This window comes from Chlorocebus sabaeus, chromosome 13, assembly GCF_047675955.1.
Source record: "Chlorocebus sabaeus isolate Y175 chromosome 13, mChlSab1.0.hap1, whole genome shotgun sequence".
Lineage (NCBI taxonomy): Eukaryota > Metazoa > Chordata > Mammalia > Primates > Cercopithecidae > Chlorocebus > Chlorocebus sabaeus.
Genome location: NC_132916.1, coordinates 54,134,694 through 54,154,135, shown reverse-complemented (window position 1 = coordinate 54,154,135; position 19,442 = coordinate 54,134,694). Strand labels below are relative to the sequence as shown.

The 19,442-nt window shown below is 37.9% G+C and overlaps 2 pseudogenes; one reads left to right on the top strand and one right to left on the bottom strand.

Annotated features, from left to right (window-relative positions):
- The window catches only part of LOC103241005 (UDP-GalNAc:beta-1,3-N-acetylgalactosaminyltransferase 2-like), a 29,333-nt pseudogene extending 15,614 nt beyond the window's left edge, over positions 1-13,719 (bottom strand).
- Positions 13,720-17,521: 3,802 nt separating this feature from the next.
- LOC103240392 (dnaJ homolog subfamily A member 2 pseudogene) lies at positions 17,522-19,233 on the top strand (annotated as a pseudogene).
- Positions 19,234-19,442: the final 209 nt, after the last annotated feature.

The window sequence follows — 19,442 nt, the reverse complement described above, 5'->3', positions numbered from 1 at the left end:
TTTCTTATTTCCTTATGCTTTTTAGTTTTCCCCTGAGCTCTACTTTTATATTTTCTATTTCTCAATTTGAACTCATTCTTACTAAGGGATTAAGATATAAAATGCAATTATATTCAAAGTGAGCTTAACTTCATTGAATACGAAATGACTGTATTTTCATTAAATATGTAAATAAAATTTTGTTTATATATTTTCAAAAAAGTTATATTCTAAAATATCCAAAATGACATATAAATGTTAAAATGCAAAGTAAATTATAATTATTAATATAAATTTTAATATAACATTATTTAAAGGAATCTATTGGGGGGAGAATTAATAAAATCTCACTAAATACTTTTGTAGCAATAAAATCATTTGCAATAACAGTAGTTGTGAAGCCTCTGATGTTAGTATTTTTAGGACTTTTCCCCTGAGCTGAAAAGGTTCTTTAAAGGAGATGATTCTACATTCCTGCCTTATGAACGAAAGCTTGACTTTTAGCTGTCTAGGAGTGGAGAATAAAGTTGCCAGGTCTCAGTACCCGTCTGTTGACAACATCTATCTTCCTCCTTCTTCTTGGCTATGCCTAGGTGTCCTCTAGTCCAGAAACCTCCTTTCCGGAGAATACGCCTTCAGTCTTTCCCCAGGGTGGGTGAAACACAGTAGCCCAGCTACATGGAACGGAGATTGACTGCTTCTTAAACAGATGTTAGGCCAGTGCCCCTGACTCTGGTGCTTTCCTTGGTCCCTGTCATGTCTACATTTAGAAGCAGCTGGTGGCACTAGCTGCTGAGCTTCGGGGGATTCTATTGTAGAAATCAGGTTGGTTCTCCGCTTTTCCACTGTTGGTTTGGTTTTCTTGGGCCTGCTAAATCCTTTACCACTTGGCCATCTGCTTTTCAGCTTCCAAAATTTTATTGATGGGATCACTTTTACTCTTCTCCTTGTCATTCAGGGTTTCTGCTTTCTTAAAAAATACCTTTACTGTTATTTGAGAAAGGACTGGGGGAGCAGTTAGAGGTGTACGTGTTCCATCAGCCATATTTGAACAAAAGTCCCCTATTCTGCTTATTTTATCCACTGTGTTAGGTTAGGAATGTAAATCTAATCATGTTACTCCACCTGCTTAAAATTCTTTAAATTCTTTAAAGATTCTCTTGTTTTTCAAGATTTAAATTCTTAACAAGACCGCAGAGGCTCCCAGTTCAGTATCAAGCTTACCTTTCCACCTGTTTACCACCCCACCACCCATTATCCCTGTTCCAGACCACCACCTCCATCCACCCTCAGTTCACCCAGTATTCCAAGCTCTTTCTTAATTCTGAGTCATTGTGAGTTCTATTTCTTCTGCCTGGAATCATCTTCCCTCACTCTTCACTAGTGTAAGTGCCCTTCATTTCAACCTACAAGATTTTCATCACCCACTAATTCAATGTCCATGTGCCTTACTAAAGTGTATATGCCAGTAAAGTCTAGGTCTTGTCCACCTTTTTCACCACCATACTCCCATTCCCGGCTTCTGCCTAGATGCTCAATAAATATTTATAAAGTTAGAATTTAACCAAAGCATGTGCTCAGATCAGCTGTCACTGAAGTCATCTGCCTCACTTATGCTATTCTGCTTCATCTTTTCTTGCTTACTTAAGGTGAAGGAGTTAATCAAGCTCACTAATAGGCTTTGGCTTTGGCCAGAGGAGAAGCACTTGTTCTGAAATGTTATAAGCTCTGTACTGTCCATAGACCTACTTTTCTCACTGCTGAGTTAGAATTCTGTGGGGGCTTAATGGATGTTTACTGAATGAACAAATGCCTCTTGCAGTCAGAAAAAAATATAGCAAAGGGCTAGTCTGACCTGGGAGGGGCAATATTAAGGAGTATCTATGAATAAGTCAAGACAAAATACTAACATCAAAATATAAAGATGTGCCATACTTCTGAGTCAGGAGAAATGAAACTGAGAAACACTGGGACAAAATCATAGAATGAATAGCAAGTCAATTAGATAGGGAGATAGAATAATAAGACTATTGGTGCAGAGGGATTAAGTATTTGCATTCTGCTGCAAAGAAGATCATAATATTAACTTTGTAGAGTTGTTATAATTACAGATTGTGTATATGGCCTGTTTTACATTTTAGATTTTTAACCAATAATATTATCTTATTTTTAGTTAAGGGGTTACCCCATTCTCACTTTATTTTTTTATTTTTTATTTTTTTGGAAAATGGCATGTTTTTAGACTACAAGAGGAACATACCTGAAAAGTACCCAATAAAGAGAGCCTACATACTACTTGGAACAGGTACCAGTAGTACATTTTAGTGGGAAGTCTTGCACACCTATATCTGAAATGACTCACTCTACTTCCTTTCCTACCTATTGTATCTCCACAGCAGATTCAAACACCCAGCACAAACAGGTTCATTAGCTTAGGTTGGGTCTTGGTGCCCACCTAAAAAGGGTATTTTCCTGATTGTACTGTGAGGAATACAGGTGGATTTGTAAACTCTGTAGCTAGGTTCTGCGTACCCTAGGCTGGTACCTACTGTTCAGAGGAGACCACTGGGTAAAGCCACCATCACCTTGTCTGACCAGGAGACAAATCCTTTAACTGAGGAGTTGGGGAATAAGAAGGAAGGAGAATACATTAAAACCAGATAGCTGTAAGATTCACTTCAAAGTGGAAATGGCAACACATCTCAGGAAACTCAGAGAAGCACACTGTCAACATTGGGAGTTCCAGTGAATTCACTCAGATTTGTCTTTGAAGGTCAAAGAATTGCTGATAATCATATCCCAAAAGACCTGAGAATGTGTGTTCACAAAAGAGTTGATTGAACTTTATCAAGAACAAATGGGGATTTGTTAATGGGTACAAAAATACAGTTAGACAGAAGGATTAAGTTGTAGTGTTCAATAGTACAATAGGGTGACTATAGTTCATTGTATGTTTCAAAATAGCTCAGAGAGAAGATTGGAAATGTTCCCAACACAAAGAAATGATAAATGTTTGAGGTGATGGATATCTCAATTACTCTGATTTGAACATTACACGTTGGATCCATGTATCAAACTATCACATGCACCCCATAAATACATACAACTATTATGTATCAAAAACAATTTGAAGAGAAAATGAAGAGCTCAATTAATGGGTTGACATTCTTTTTTCTTTTTCCCTCACTTTTCATTTTTAAAAATAGTTTATTCGTAATGTGTTGTTCAGAACGTAATGAAAACTGATACCCCATCTCTTTGAATTCCAGGGCTCATTATTCATTGTTTTCATTGTGCTGATTTTTGTTGCACATTTCAGCCCTCTTTGTGCTGACTGTTCCCTTTTCTATTGCCCTCCTTTTTAGTTTTAATTTTTATTTCTGTAGAGACAGTCTTGCTTGATTGTCCAGGCTGGTCTTGAACTCCTGGCTTCAAGTCATCCTCCTGCTCCAGCCTCACAAAGTGCCTTCTCCTTTTTAAAAATTATATGTGTGCACGGGGAGGCCACCTTTTCTGGAGCTGTGTGTTTTCAAGCTTGTGATAATAAATAAGATCAACTAATACAAGTGTTCAGACTGACTTTACTGAAGTCTTGTATGTGATGACTTCACTCTTAAGACTACAACTTTCAGTGGGAGATGGAAGTTTTTCAGAGACCTGAACCGTGAAAGAATGACCTTCATTTTTGAAACCTATTTTCACTGAGTAAAAATTCTAGTCAGTAGTATAATTTTTCCTCTGCATTTAAATTAAGCTCTTAGTGATTTTGTTTTCCTGTCTGCTTTCTTCTTTCTGGGACTCTCATGATATGTTTAACCTGATTCATACTGTTCCACATGTCACTGTGCTCTGTTTACTATTTTCTGTCTTTTTTCTCTGTACTTTATTTTGAATAGATTCTGTTGCTAGGTTTTCAAGTTCAACCTTTTATTTTTGCAGTATCTAATATTCTGTTCACCCCCTCTAGTATCTTTTTCATTTCAGATTTTGTGTTTTTCATCTTTAGGAGCCACATTCCATTTTTTTTACACTTTCAATTTGTCTCCTCATTATGATTCTACTCTCCCTCATATATTTGAGCATATGTACCATATTTATAATAGATACTTTAACATCATTTTCTGCAAATTTCATCATCTGTTATTTCTTTTGTTTCTGATTTCTTTTGTAACTGATTTTTTTCTCATGATTGTGAGTTACATTTCCCTTCTTCACGTCTAGTGAGCTTTGATGGGATGCTAAATGTTGTGAATTTTACGTTGTCGACTGCTGGATTTTTTATTTTAAAATACTTTGGTTATTTTCTGGAAAGCAATCAAGTTTCTTTTGATGAGCATATTGCCTTTGAGATTTGTTTTTAAGCTTTTTTTTTTTTTTTTTAGACGGAGTTTCCCTCTTGTTGCCCAGACTGGAGTGCAATGGCACAAGCTCAGGCGCGGTGGCTCATGCCTATAATCTCCATGTTGGTCAGGCTGGTCTCGAACTCCAGACCTCAGGTGATCTGCCCGCCTCGGCCTCCCAAAGTGCTGGGATTACAGGTGTGAGCCACCATGCCTGGCCCTTTAAGCTTTTTAAAGTTGTGTCTAGAGTTGTCATTATTGTAAGTTTTAAATGAAGCCCCTTCAAGCCTCATGTCTTCAATGAGACCTCTCTACTTGGATTGTGAGTGCTTAATTCCTGGTTCTGTGAATTCTGGAAACTTGTCTTACAACTCGTAAGTAATTATTCATTTCTTGAAAGCTGTTTTTGTCTGGGCTTATGGAGTATTCACTCTATGTAAAAACACTTTCATATTCAGGTAAAAATTCAAGGGTTCCGTACTTAGATTTCTGGACATTTTATCCATGTACCTATGATTTTTGAGTAATCTACTCCATGAATTCTAGTTGGTTAATGTTTTTATACCTTCAACCTTGGTCTATTCAACTCAGAATAATTGTCAAACTGTTTAGGTTTTCCTATCTACACTATAAAGAATTGCCTCTGGGCAGAAAGTATAGGTGATGGGAGGTCTAATATCAATACTTTCACTTCAGAATTCACAGTCCTGTGTGGCATGTTCTCCAATATTGAAAAATAGTTTTTCCCCTATTGTGCAACGTGGTAACTACAGTTAATAACAATGTATTACATTCTTGGAAATTGCTAAGGGAGTAGATTTAAAGTGTTCTCACCATTAAAAAAAATGATAGTTTGTTAATTAGCTTGATTTAGCCATTCCATAAAATATACATATTCAAAACATCGTATTATACTCAATGAACATATATGCTTAAATAAAAAATAAATAATAAAAGATATTTTTTCTTCATAGTTTTCCATTATTTAGATATCTATGGCTAGAGGTTAATTGTGGACTGTATTACTCCCTCACAGAAGAAGTAGATTGACATATATTCACTATTCATGCTACCATTATATTTCTTTGTATGACTATTGAAGGAGCTTATGTGAAACAAATGGCCATAATAAACTATCAAGTTTCAAAATATATTTGTAGATAATGCATGTCTTTGGGGAGCAGGGTGGGAGTGTGAAAGTAGGAGGAGAAGTGAGTTACACAATTAGGTCTGTGGTTTCTCAAGGGAAAGAAGTGTGTCTGAATTATCTTTTTAGCCACAGAATAATCATAAGACTTGACATACAATCACCTTCCTAAATACTGTTGGTCAATGAACAAAGGAAGAAAAAAACAGATGAATAAAAAGGAAAGCTGTATACACAAAAGTAGAATTCTTTTTGTCAAATGATACAAAAATATTTTCAAGATCTTGTTATATACTGCCTTTTTGCTTTTTAGAAAAATGGCACCAATTTATATTACTATCAGCCATAAAAGCATTTACTCATTTCCATGCAGGCCTGCCAACATTATGCTAAATCATTTTTATGTCTCTAAGAATTGATGAACAGCAAACATCCAAAACCAATAATTTATACACTAGATGCTCAAAATTCCATGTCAATTTTCTTGCTAGAATTAGGATCTATTAGTAAGAGATTTCGCCTGTGAAGAAAAGTTACTTACACAATTATCCCAAGAAAAGTTATTTATGCAATTATCCCATTAACCATTTCTGTATTCAGTGTTTTATTCAAATTGGTTGTAAAAATTCTAGAAGACTACATTGGTTATTAACCTGTGATTAGGCTTTTAGTCTTTTAACATGAACCATTTATTGGACATGTTATGTAATTTTTGTCCTTATCTGACACCATTAAAATGACTTCAAAATTAATATCAAAATATTTTGTGTTTATAAAAATTTGGCAAATTAATATTTTTAAATATAATGTATAAAGGAAATCGAAGGTTTTCTGAAAATAGGGCAGTCTACATAAACTAAAAATCTTTCATATACAAATACATAGAAATGATGGATAAAAGATAGTATATTTAATTTAATAATACACAGTTATCCTAACAAAAAAGTGAGGGAAATCTCCAGAAGATAAAAATGTAAAGAGAACTGTACACAACAAGATTAAGTGTGAGTTGATACTTCAGTCTTCTGAGAGGGGCATGTGAATCTCGATAAACTAGAGGCTTGGAAATTAACTGAACATAATTTCATGCTGAGATAGCATGTAAGGAACTAGGTCTATAGAAAGATAAGCAATTGAAGTTATATACACACATAGAGAAGAGTAGACTAAAAATTTTCTGTCCCTGGCACAGGTAGGTGATGAGGAAAACTTTTAGTCTTAGCTAGGGCTGTAGTTGAAAAAAATCAAGAAACAAAAACGTTTCTTATAAATTTATAATCATGAACCCAATCACACAGGTTTCAGGTTTGAATTTTCATCATCTCTATAGTCTGGTAACTGCATCTCTGTAGTCTAGTAACTGTATACATTAACATAAATTTTATTGCTGGATTAATTATAATCCTGTGGTATGTCAAATCAGATCACATAGGATTCTCATTATAAAGTCCTGGGAAGATAAATTTACAATCTACAATTCTAAAACACACAGGAAATGATGCACCACAAAAAGAGTCAGCAGAGAAAAAAAATGATATGATTAAACCCCAAGAATAACATCAAGAATAAGATTATCAGGCACAAACCATAAAATGATTATGTTTAAATAATTAAAGCAGTACAAACTAAACAAACAAGAATATGAGAAAGGTATAAATCACTATGAAGGTTACCAGGTAATTTTAAGAACAATAAATCTATATTTAAGAAAATAAATCTATAGTCACTAGAATTTTTAAAACATTGAATAGATTAAACATATGATTATATTTAGAAATAGAACTAGTGAATTGGTAAATTGTACTGAGAAGATGATCCAGAAAGCAACACATTGTACAAAATAGATAATGTGAAAGAAAAATGAACAGACATGAAAGATAGAATGAGAAAGTTCAACATACATATAACTGGTTTTACATAAAAAGACATTAGAGAAAATAGAAAAGAGGAAAATTTTATAAATGGCATAAAATAGAAGTTTTCAGAATTTAATAAAGATAGAATCCAAGATTCATAAGTCAAATCAAGTAATCAACAGGATAGCAAAACTACATACACACTCAGATAAATGAATATCAAAGAGAAGATGTTAAGCAATGTGGCAAAATAATGACTTATAAACAGCATCAATACCAGTGAAATATTACCAGTGAAATCTTCTCAGACAGCGAAATAATATATCCAAAATATTCAGAGGAAATAACTGAGAAACTAGATTTTATACCCAGATAAACTATCATTCAAATGTCAGGTCAAAATGAACTGCTATTAAGATAAACAAAACATGAGGGAAATTACAAATGATGCTGAGTGAATTATTAAGAAAGATACTTCAGGGAGGAGAACATTAATTTCATGAAGAAATGAGATGCAAGAAGTAGAAAAGAACTTTTTACATCTTAATAAATCTTAAAAACAAAAGATTAAATGTATAAAATAATACTACATGTGATAACTGGTTTGTAGCTATAAAAACAAGGGAATATGAAAATGCTGCCACAATATTAATATGTAAGATGGGAGATGCATTAATAGAGTTCAATCATTCCTCAAAGGCATGAGAGTAATTAAAAAAAAAATTCTTAGTATTTCTTTTAAAATTTACATAAAGTAAATTCACTCTATTTGTTATAAACTCTAAGTTTTAAAAACTATTATTTTATTTCTTAGAGACAGAGTCTCACTCTGTCACCACGAGTGCAGTGGTGTGATCATAGCTCAATGCAACCTCAAACACCTGGGCTCAAGCAATTCTCCCATCTCAGCCTCCCAAATAGCTGGGACTACAGGCATGCGCTGCCACACCTGGCTTGCTGTACATTCTGAGTTTTGACAAATGCATGTAGTCATGTAATCACACCACCATCAAGATACTTTACATTGCCCCCCAGATTCCACTGTGACTCTTACTATAGTCTGCCCCTCCCCTCATGCCTCACCGTAAACATCCACTGATTTAACAGATCACCATCTTTGTAGTTTTGTCTTTTCTGGAATACCATGTAAGTGGAATCACACAGAAAGTACCCTTCTTAGTCTAGCTTATTTCACTTAACACATGCAGCTGAGATTTAGCCACTCTGTTGAGTACATCAACACTTCAGTCTATTTGATTCCTGAATAGTAGCCTTTGTCCAGTTATTCCAGCATCTGGTCATCTCAGAGTTGGCATCTGTAGATGAACTTTTCCTTTAATTGGTTAGATTTTTGTGATACTTTTCATACATTTGTATTTTACCACAGGCATTTTGAATATTATATTGTGAGACTCTGGGTCCTGTTAAATTCCTGTGGAGAATGTTAACTGCTGTCAGCAATCAGTCAATGTTCAGACTAAAAGATCCATATTAGACTATGGTTCCACTGTCAGTTCATTTCTCAAAGCTGTGCTACGCTGTATGAATCCACCCTGTGCATGCGCCAGTTTGTGAATCTGTCCCTGTTTTATATCATAGTTCCATTCCCAAAGCCTTTGCTGTGCTTCTTTGGGTATGTTCTGTACACGCAGAGATTAAAATGGGGGCTTGTGTCAGATTTGTTTGTATAGACAGTTCTCTTGCCCAGCTGTCTCATTTCAGGGATTCCCCCCACATTCTCAGACTCCTAAAGTTCCCTTTTCTCAATTCCTCTGGCCAGAAAAATGGTTCTGCTAAGCTTCTGCTATGATAATTACATGTTCAGTTTCCTTTTAATCTTTCAATCTATGTAGGGGTTTAAACATATTTCCTAACATTGACCTAATTTTTCATCCAATGAACTCCACTTGGTCATAATATTTTATACCAGTAATATTTTGTTAAATTCTGTATGTTAATATTTCCTTTACGATTTCTACATGATATGATTTGAATTTTTATCCCTGCCCAAATCTCATGTCTAATTGTAATCCCCAATTTTGGAGGAGGGGCCTGGTGGAAGGTGATTGGATCAAGGGGGTGGACTTCCCCCTTGCTGTTCTTGTGATAGTGAGTTCTCATGAGAGCTGTGTGTTTATAAGTTTTTAGCACCTCCACCTTCACTCTCTTCCTCCTTCTTCAGCCTTGTAAGATGTACCTGCTTCCCTTTTGCCTCCTGCCATAATTGTAAGTTTCCTGAGGCCTACCTATAGCCATACTTCCTGTAAAGTCTGCAGAACTGTGAGTCAATTAAACCTCTTTTCTTTATAAATTATATGGTCTCATGTAGTTCTTTATAGCAATGTGAGAACAGACTAATACACTGTGCTAATAGTTTCTCTCTGTCTGTCTCAGTTATCTTACATCTTGATAAATCTAAAAGATTAAATGTATAAAATAATAATGCATGTGATGACTGGTGAGGATTTCCAATCAGTCAACCCTAACTGAAATTCCTAGCGACTTTAAAAAATCCCACTTTTAGAAAATAGTGACTCAGCAGGTGTGCTATGTGTCAATCAGCACTGCTGCCATTTTCCTTCTGTGTACAAACAATGAAAACAACAGCTTCTCTTTATGCCACCTAAATTTGTACAGACCTAGTGCTCTCAGACCAAGTGAATCTTTTAGCACGGGACACAATATTTATGTATTCAGTACAATATTTTCACACATTTCTGGTGTTATTGCTAAGGTGATTTTGCAAATGAAGTTAGATGTTATGATGATTAATTTTATGTGTCAACTTGGCTAGGTTATGGTCCCTAGACATTCAGTCAAATATCAATCTAGATTTTTCTTTTCAGATACGATTAACATTTAAACCAGTCATAGACTTTGAGTAAAGCAGATTACTTTTCTATAATGTGAGTGGGCCTCATCCAATCAGTTGAAGGCCTTATGAAAAAAACACTGGCTGTGCACAGTAACTCACTCCTGTAACCCCAGCACTTTGGGAAGCCGAGGTAGAAGGATCACTCAAGCTCCGGAGTTGAAGACCAACCTGGGCAACATAGTGAAATCTCGTCTCTACAAAAAATAAGCAAAATTAGCTGTGTGTAGTGGTACACACCTGTGGTACCAGCTACTGGAGGGGGCTGAGGTGGGAGGTTCACTTGGGCCCAGGGGGTTTGAGACTGTAGTGAGCCAAGATTGCGCGACTGCACTCCAGCCTGGGCCACAGAGCAAGACCCTATCTCAAAAAAGAAACAAACAAAGAAAAACAACAACACTGAAGTCTCCCAAGGGAGAAGGAATTCTGCCTCCAAATTGAGATATTAGGTATCAGTCTCTGGCCTGCAAGCCTGCCCTGCAAAATTCAGACTTGTCATCCCCCACAATTGTGTGAGCCAATTCCTTAAAGTAAATCTGTCTTTCTCTTTTATTCTTATTCTAGCTACTTGAGGCATTTATTTGATGCTTGATATTGACAAAATAATTTCATCTCTCTATTCTTCAACTCCCAAACTCATTCAAGTAATTCAACCTTCAACATAAATTCAGTCCTTAAATCAAAATGTCGAAGAAATGGGTCTTGTTGATATATACTTAAGCACAATAAACCTTTGTCGTATATTCCAGTAGTTTTTATTTCATTTTTCCATGTTATTAAAGTTTGTGTGAAATGGACATCATTCAGCTTACTAGTATAACTGCTTTTGTCGCAGTACATTTCTGAGTAGAATGTACTGCTGCTCAAAAAAAGGAGATTTTTTTTTCCCTAGAGATTTATGGAGGATTTCCAATCAGTCAACCCTAACTGAAATTCCTAGTGACTTAAAAAAATTCCACTTTTAGAAAATAGTGACTCGGCAGGTGTGCTATGTATCAATCAGCACTGCCGCCATTTTCCTTCTGTGTACAAACAATGAAAACAACAGCTTCCCTTTATGCCACCTAAAGTTGCACAGACCTAGTGCTCTCAGACCAAGTGAATCTTTTAGTACAGGATGCAATATTTACGTATTCAGTACCACATTTTCACAAATGTTTGGTAAATACATAATATGTGCCAGGAGCTGTGCTACACATGAACTATAAAAATTATCCTTACTTTTGAAACACATATCATCTACTAATGGAAGAGACAAGTGAGTAAAGAGAGCATTTGAATACAAAGTTGTGATTTTGACAAAAGGACTGTGTCAGTTATCAATTTATTACCTCTCAGCTCCAAATCCATTCTTTTATCGCCAAACACTGAAGAAGCATTTCTTTTGCCAGCAGGCATGATGTTAGGCATTGTCAGTAGAGGGCGCTAGAGGGACACCGAGGGAGGATGGGATGTCTTTTCCTGGTTCCAGTGATTTTTTATTTTTTATTTTTCCAGCATTCTTGCTTCTGCAGCGCTGGACTGGCATTCAGGACACCCAGTGGCGCTCACTTCCAGGGAGTTTCAGCAGCACCGCTGTAGAAATCTTGCAGTGGTTCCAAAAGTGCTCCAGGAGGCTTTACAGTAGTGAGTGAGATACGGCAGTACTTCCCAAAGCAGTTTCCAGGTGAGGGCTGCAGTCATCTCAGCAGGCTCTCCAGGCATCTCATTCTCCTAGCAGCAGCTTTTGGATGAACTCTGTAGTCACCCCAGCTAGCTTCACATCAGTATGTTCAGTGGCACACTGCTGCAGGTAGATTCTGGTGAATTCTGTGGGTGCCCAGAGAGTTCAACAAAACCTCTTGCTGGTGACTCTGGTTTTCTGGTGATTTCAGTCAGTACCCAGCCAGCTTCTTCCCAGCCAGTTCTACAGCAGCCCAGCAGGTAGCTCCCCAGAAAATCTCATCAGCATCCCAGAAGGCAGTGTCCTGCCTACTAGCTTAGCCCATGAGCACCTCAGCAGGAGACTTACAGCTTGTGAGTATCAGCCTGCAGACTGTGGAAGAGCTCCAGCCTGGGCAACCCAGTGAACTTCTCCACCATCCAGGGGACAGCAACCACTCCAAAGAGCTCTGAGTCCCAGTGTTGGAGAGGGCCTCCTTCCTTGAGTAAACTCACTCAGTCTTGGGGTATTCTTTGAATTTATTTTTATTCCCTTTTTGTAATTTTCTCTGTAAATAGTTAATGATTCTTTATATTAAACATTCTCTTTTCAAATTACTATGTGGTTTCTGTCTCCTTATTGGACCATAACTGATACAAGCACTATTTATTATATCCTAACCATAGATAAATTGATTGACCCTAAATTGATAGTATCTAGAACATTACAAAGTATAATGAAGTGCCAAAATACCTGTATTTACAAGCTTTCCCTCCTTGCTTAATAATGCATATTATACCTTAAATAATCACAGATTTTTCTAATCTTCTTTATTCCTCAGTGACCACTATTAATCTTCCTTTTATCTGAAAAAAATGTACCTGAAAGATCCATTTTCATGTCACCTAAAAATGAATGTTGAAGAAATAGTAGAGTGTATCACACCAGTCTGAAATAGTTTTCTCCAGCCCAAACTAAAGTCCATTATAAATTTAACTCCAAGTTTAATCATCCATTTCCTTGGGGATTAAATTTGTGAAAAATTGCGTATTAATCAGCAAATGCTCCACTTCACCACCTCATCAATGCTGAAATTTCAGAATCAAACTTCTTTGTGGAGACACATTGATCTGTAGGAAAAGACAGGTGAGTATGACTGAATTAAACTTTTTAAAAATATTAATCATGTAACAATATCTTACATCTTATGAAAGCAAGTTCTCATTGACTTTAGGGGGTGTATTATTCCTATTATTTTAAGAAACTGCAGATATAGAGGTCTGAGGCAATATATTCTAGAATGCAGTTCAGTAACACAGCAGCAGTCTACTGGAATCATACTATGGAAAACACACAGTGGGACAAAAAGATGAATCCAGGTCCAGGTCCTGCCCTTAAGGAGTTTATATCCAGCAGGGAAGAGATTCATGTAAATAACTTGTAGAATTTAGGACATACTGAATGAGTAATAAATAAAGAGTATGGCAGTCATGAGCAAGTACCCTCCTACCCTCCAGCTGCAGGGAGTGTAACGCTGCAGGGAATGTAAAGCTGCAGGGAGTGAACAAGGTCCCCTTATGACAGGCATCACAGCTTTTATACCGAAACCAAGCTTCCTGTAGGCTGCTCCCAGCCAACGACTGAGAGTGGCAGCCATACTAGGGCAGCCTGTTTCTGGAAGAAGTCAGACTCCTCTGATGAAAGGCTAGCTTGAGGATTTACCACCACCCTTGCTGAACTTTCTTGATAACTATACTGCATCCAGCTTCCTTCCCTTTTCTCTCTTCTTCACTCAGGGTCATACCTGCATCATAGTCTGATAGTTCCCCCAGCCTCCCTTGGCTCTCTTCATGTTCTCTCCCACACATTTCCTCAGACGTCATTGTTGCAGTTTAATTCCATCCTGGCTGCTCTGCCTCCTGGAGGACCCAGATTTACACACACAGGTACAAGCAACATATATGAAGATATAAAAAGAAGAAATACTAAGTTTGAAAATCTGTCTCGGAGGGAAGTATCTTGTACTCTGGATCTTGAAGAGTTCAATTTCAGTAGGAGAAAATGCAGTACAAAAGCAGGGGCCTGTGGGATAGCAAGTGACATGGTGAGAGCAAGCAGTCAAGCATGTCCAGAGTGTCAAGTGCATAGCAGAATATAATGGGAGACAAAGTTTCCAAGACAGAAGGGACCAGGAACAAACTCTCAAATGCTATACCACAAAACTTAGTTTATTCCTAATCATTTCAGCATTTTGAATAGGAAAGAAAAAAAATGCTATCTCAGACAAGAGGTTTTTTGACTGTAAGTAGAAAACCCAATTCTATTGGTTCTAAGCAGATTTTATTGGCTCACAATCCAATAAATCAAGAGGTAAGGTAGGCCTTTGGGTGGGTAGATCAATTTAATGATATCACCAGTAGTCCCCCCCACCTTTTTTTTTTTTTTTAGATCTCTGCTCTTTGCTTTGTACAATGTTAACTTCTTTTCAAGGTGTAAAGAGGCTTTCTAGTAGTGTTAGGGGCTATGTATTTCCTTGTTTAAATATAAGACATAAGAAGGAATCTCAGAAATCCACTAAAGAAAAAGGAGATAGCTTTCTGAAGCCTGCCGCAAACTTTCCTGCCCTTTTCACCAGGTAAAATTGGGTTACATACCCATTCCTTAACCAAGGAATGGCAAGAGTTTGGTGTTGTTATTAGATCAATGAGAATCAGACTGGTGAACTTTTCCTTGAGCAAATGGACTGTTTGGGGATATGAACAGATAAAGACAGATAATTTGGGATCTATTAGAAGAAAGGCCGACCCTCTCAAGACAATGAACAATGTTCACTGTGTCAGCTGAAGATTGATGAGGTTCATAGATTTAGAAAGGAGAGCTTTAGTTCTCATAAAGGGCTGCAGCCTGCAGGTGGCCATTCTGACAGGCTGGGAAGTGTTACCTCTGGTTGGGAGCTGGAAACAAACACTTGAGGGAGTGGCAAAAGGAACAGGAGTTTACGCTGGGTGGGATGAGCAAATCTATTCAATAAACCATAGGAGGAGCCATGAATACTTATGAAAGGAGAAGCATGTGTATATCCAATTGAGCTTCATGCCTCTTCATGGGCACCATCTACAAAAAAATGGCAGCATTAGCGTGATCCGAGGGTAGAGTTTCTGGCCCCCTGATGTCAAAAGGTGAAGCAGAGGACATCAAAATCCTCATGGTGCATCCTCTGTAGACTGGTCGGAACCACTCTATAGCTGGTTGTCTCTTATCAGGAAGACATGTGGTCAGTTGTTTTGTGGGAACCACAAAGGGCAGCTCCAGGCATTTGCCTGCTATCAGTGGTGGAGTCTTTTGAGAGGGCTGGCTTCTTTTTCACCCTTAGGGATGAAAGCCTAATGGCAGTTATTTAGGGAGGGGATATAACAAGGTGTCCGACCTCGCATCCCATCATGACTGGAAACTCAGTTTTCAAGATTTCTTTGGGGTCCCCTTGGCCAAGAGCGGGGTCCATTAAGTCAGCTGGGTGACTTAGAATTTTATTTTTATTTCTCAATTGTAATGGTAAATGAAATTTTAGGAGGACACTTTGGGGGTTTTTTGGAAGAAGGATGGAAGAGTAAGAAATTAAAACAGGGTTACTAGTTAGACAGAAATGCAAAAGTCACAAGAAGTGATAACTATTGTTACAAGTAGCAACAATGAGATGAATGAATGAATGGGAAAGAAACCTTAATTTTTTTGGAAAAATAAGAAAGGCATAGAATTAGAAAACTGTGATGTCAAGGAATTCAAATGAGGAAAGAATTTTGTAGAGGAGTGGGACAGAATAGTAGAGTTTAAGCCCAGGATTTGGCATTATAGGGTCCAAGAGAAAACAGCCCCTTTGCCCATGAAGTTTCACTTAAAAAAAAAAAAAAAAAATCAACTCAAGGAAGCAGATTAGTTGGAGATGAGGCATCCAAAATGTATTAACATGTACACAGGAGAACCACAGTGTGATTACGTACCGTCCAATGGGTTTCAAAGCTTATATACCACCCTGACAAAACTGGTTATGGGAACAGGATGAAGAGGAATTCTGTTAAAAGGCAATATGATTACTAGGGTGTATTAGTCAGTTCTCACACTGCTATAAAGGTACTACCTGAGACTGGGTAATTTATAAAGAAAAGAGGCTTAATTGACTCTCAGTTCCACATGGCTGGTGTAGCCTCCGGAAACTTACAATCACGGTGGAAGGTGAAGGAGAAGCAAGGGCCTTCTTCATATGGTGGCAGGAGAGAGAAGTGCAAGCGGGGAAAATGCCAGACGCTTATAAAACCATCAGATCTATCACGAGAAAGCATGGGGGAAACAAAACAGCCCCCATGATCCAATCACTTCCCTCTCTTGACATGTGGGGATTATAATTCAAGATGAGATTTGGATGAAGACACAGAGCCAAATCATGTCAGAAGGAGAATGAATGTCTCTGTGAACAGAAATTAACTTGTAAATAGTTCACTTTGGGATCTGAATGATCTTGGGAGGCAGACAATATCTTGTGAAGGGTCTGTTCAGGTGTGTTTACATTTTTGGTATTACCGGGGGGAATAAAAAAAAACAAAAAACAAAAAACAAAACACTACTGTCCTTGATGGATCTGGATCCTTAAACAGTTAAAGGAACTTCAGATCCATCCTGTGCTTTTCGAGAGATGCTTAGAGGTGGGATGGGAAAGGTCAGACCTTGAGGCTCCTTCAGTTTAGCATGTTGAAGTGCTATATTTTGAGGTATTGGTTTCTGAGCCCCAGTGGCATCAAGTCAACTTGGAATTGGCCCCTGCCTTCAACTTTAGCTGTATTTTCTTGGAAAAGGTACTATTGTGGAGCGAGGCTATAATTTAGACTGGTTAAGGACTGTTGAACTTTGGCACTAAACAGGATGGAATTCACACTGTGCTCCACCTATTAGCTATCTCACCTTGGGCTCTCAAAGCCTTGGTTTTGTCAGCAGCTAAAGATAATATTCTCTGTCCTTATCCATCACCAATTATTGTGTGTCTGTATGGTTTGGATATTAGCAAACACATTATTATATAGTATAAATTCAAAATGTAAGATCGTGATGAATGCTGCTAAAAAATGCTTCATGTGGTAATTAAATGTGATAGTTGTAAAGATTTTAGTGGTGCTTGGCAGAGAATAAGGTGCAAATAAGTGATAATTATGATTTTTGTCATCAAAACTGAGACATTCTTGACTTTGGTGATTAGAACACCTTGGGCAACCCTTGAGAACTAGGTTCATTGCAATATAATAAATAGCAAGAAAAAAAAAAGGTAGATGGTAAATGAGGTAGATGGAATAAGGAATCTCTGCTATGAATTTGAATGAGTCCATGGGGCCCGTGGCAGGAGCAGTTGTGTCTCCCCACTTGTTTCTATTTTTGTTCGGGACAGAGAAGTAGGGATTAAAACCTATAAAACAGCCCCACCCTAGTTATCTGTTCTTAGCAGGTCTGCGTCTTCCTTTCCAGTTATGAAATCTTTGATTTGGTTATACTGAAAAGGTTCTTTCTCCTCCTGCAATCGCTTCCTTTAAGAAATGTCCCTGCTCCCTCGGCCTGTGCCGCTGCCGACGCCGCTTGTGGGCCCGGCTCCTCTCTGTCTGCTCCGCCACCTTCCTCCTGAGCACTGCCCGGAGCCACCTTCCTCCTGAGCACTGCCCGGGGCCACCATGGCTAACGTGGCTGACACGAAGCTGTACGACATCCTGGGTGTCCCGCCCGGCGCCAGCGAGAACGAGCTGAAGAAGGCATACAGAAAGTTAGCCAAGGAATATCATCCTGATAAGAATCCAAATGCAGGAGACAAATTTAAAGAAATAAGTTTTGCATATGAAGTACTATCAAATCCTGAGAAGCGTGAGTTATGTAACAGATACGGAGAGCAAGGTCTTCGGGAAGGCAGCGGCGGAGGTGGTGGCATGGATGATATTTTCTCCCACATTTTTGGTGGGGGATTGTTCGGCTTCATGGGCAATCAGAGTAGAAGTAGAAATGGCAGAAGAAGAGGCGAGGACATGATGCATCCACTCAAAGTATCATTAGAAGGTCTGTATAATGGCAAGACAACCAAACTCCAACTTAGCAAGAATGTACTCTGTAGTGCATGCAGTGGCCAAGGCGGAAAGTCTGGAGCTGTCCAGAAGTGTAGTGCTTGTCGAGGTCGGGGTGTGCGAATCATGATCAGACAGCTGGCTCCAGGAATGGTACAACAGATGCAGTCTGTATGCTCTGATTGTAATGGAGAAGGAGAGGTAATTAATGAAAAAGACCGCTGTAAAAAATGTGAAGGGAAGAAGGTGATTAAAGAAGTGAAGATTCTTGAAGTCCACGTAGACAAAGGCATGAAACATGGACAGAGAATTACATTCACTGGGGAAGCAGGCCAGGCCCCAGGAGTGGAACCTGGAGACATTGTTCTTTTGCTACAGGAGAAAGAACATGAGGTATTTCAGAGAGATGGGAATGATTTGCACATGACATATAAAATAGGACTTGTTGAAGCTCTATGTGGATTTCAGTTCACATTTAAGCACCTTGATGGACGTCAGATTGTGGTGAAATACCCCCCTGGCAAAGTAATTGAACCAGGATGTGTTCGTGTAGTTCGAGGTGAAGGGATGCCGCAGTGTCGTTATCCCTTTGAAAAAGGTGATCTTTACATAAAGTTTCATGTGCAGTTTCCTGAAAACAACTGGATCAACCCAGACAAGCTTTCCGAACTAGAAGATCTTCTGCCATCTAGACTGGAAGTTCCTAACATAATTGGAGAAACAGAGGAGGTAGAGCTTCAGGAATTTGATAGCACTCGAGGCTCAGGAGGTGGTCAGAGGCGTGAAGCCTATAATGATAGCTCTGATGAAGAAAGCAGCAGCCATCATGGACCTGGAGTGCAGTGTGCCCATCAGTAAACTCTGCAAACAAATTGCACAGGTGGATTTTCTTTCCACGTTTGCCTGATTTGTTCTCAGCAATCCAGCTGGAGTGTCTTATCAATCCAGATGAACTGAGGGACATCTGTTGGTCTATGTATAACTTTTAAAATTGGTTTAGTATCTACAGAATGTATAATTTAAACTAACCACAAAGCTTTACATCTTCATTTTGACTGTTCCATAGCAGAATAAAGCACTTGAAAGGAAACAAGACTCCCTTTCACATGTGGATATTATAAGTTTCAATCCTGGTATCTGTGCTTGATTTTTATCAGTTTTGTGTAGATTTTTATGTTTCATATTTGAAATTTAAATCCCACATTGTAAAGTTTGTATAATTTGTCCTGAAGCTTTGTGTTTGGCTGCACTTGCATAAGCTGCTACAAATAGAATAAAGAATTTCATAGCCTGTATCTATCATTTAGATGCATGGGAAAAAATGGGCTTTGCACACATGGGTTTGGAGCTGACTGGGAACAATGGAAAAAATTACATTAGCTGTGGTTGTAAAGTTTTTTGTTTTTGGGTTTTTTTCTGTTTCTTTTTTTTTCTTTCTTTTTTTTTTTTTTTTTACCATCTTGTGAAAGGTTTCTGAAACTCAATAATAAAAAGCAGTTGTTAAAAAAAAAAAAAAA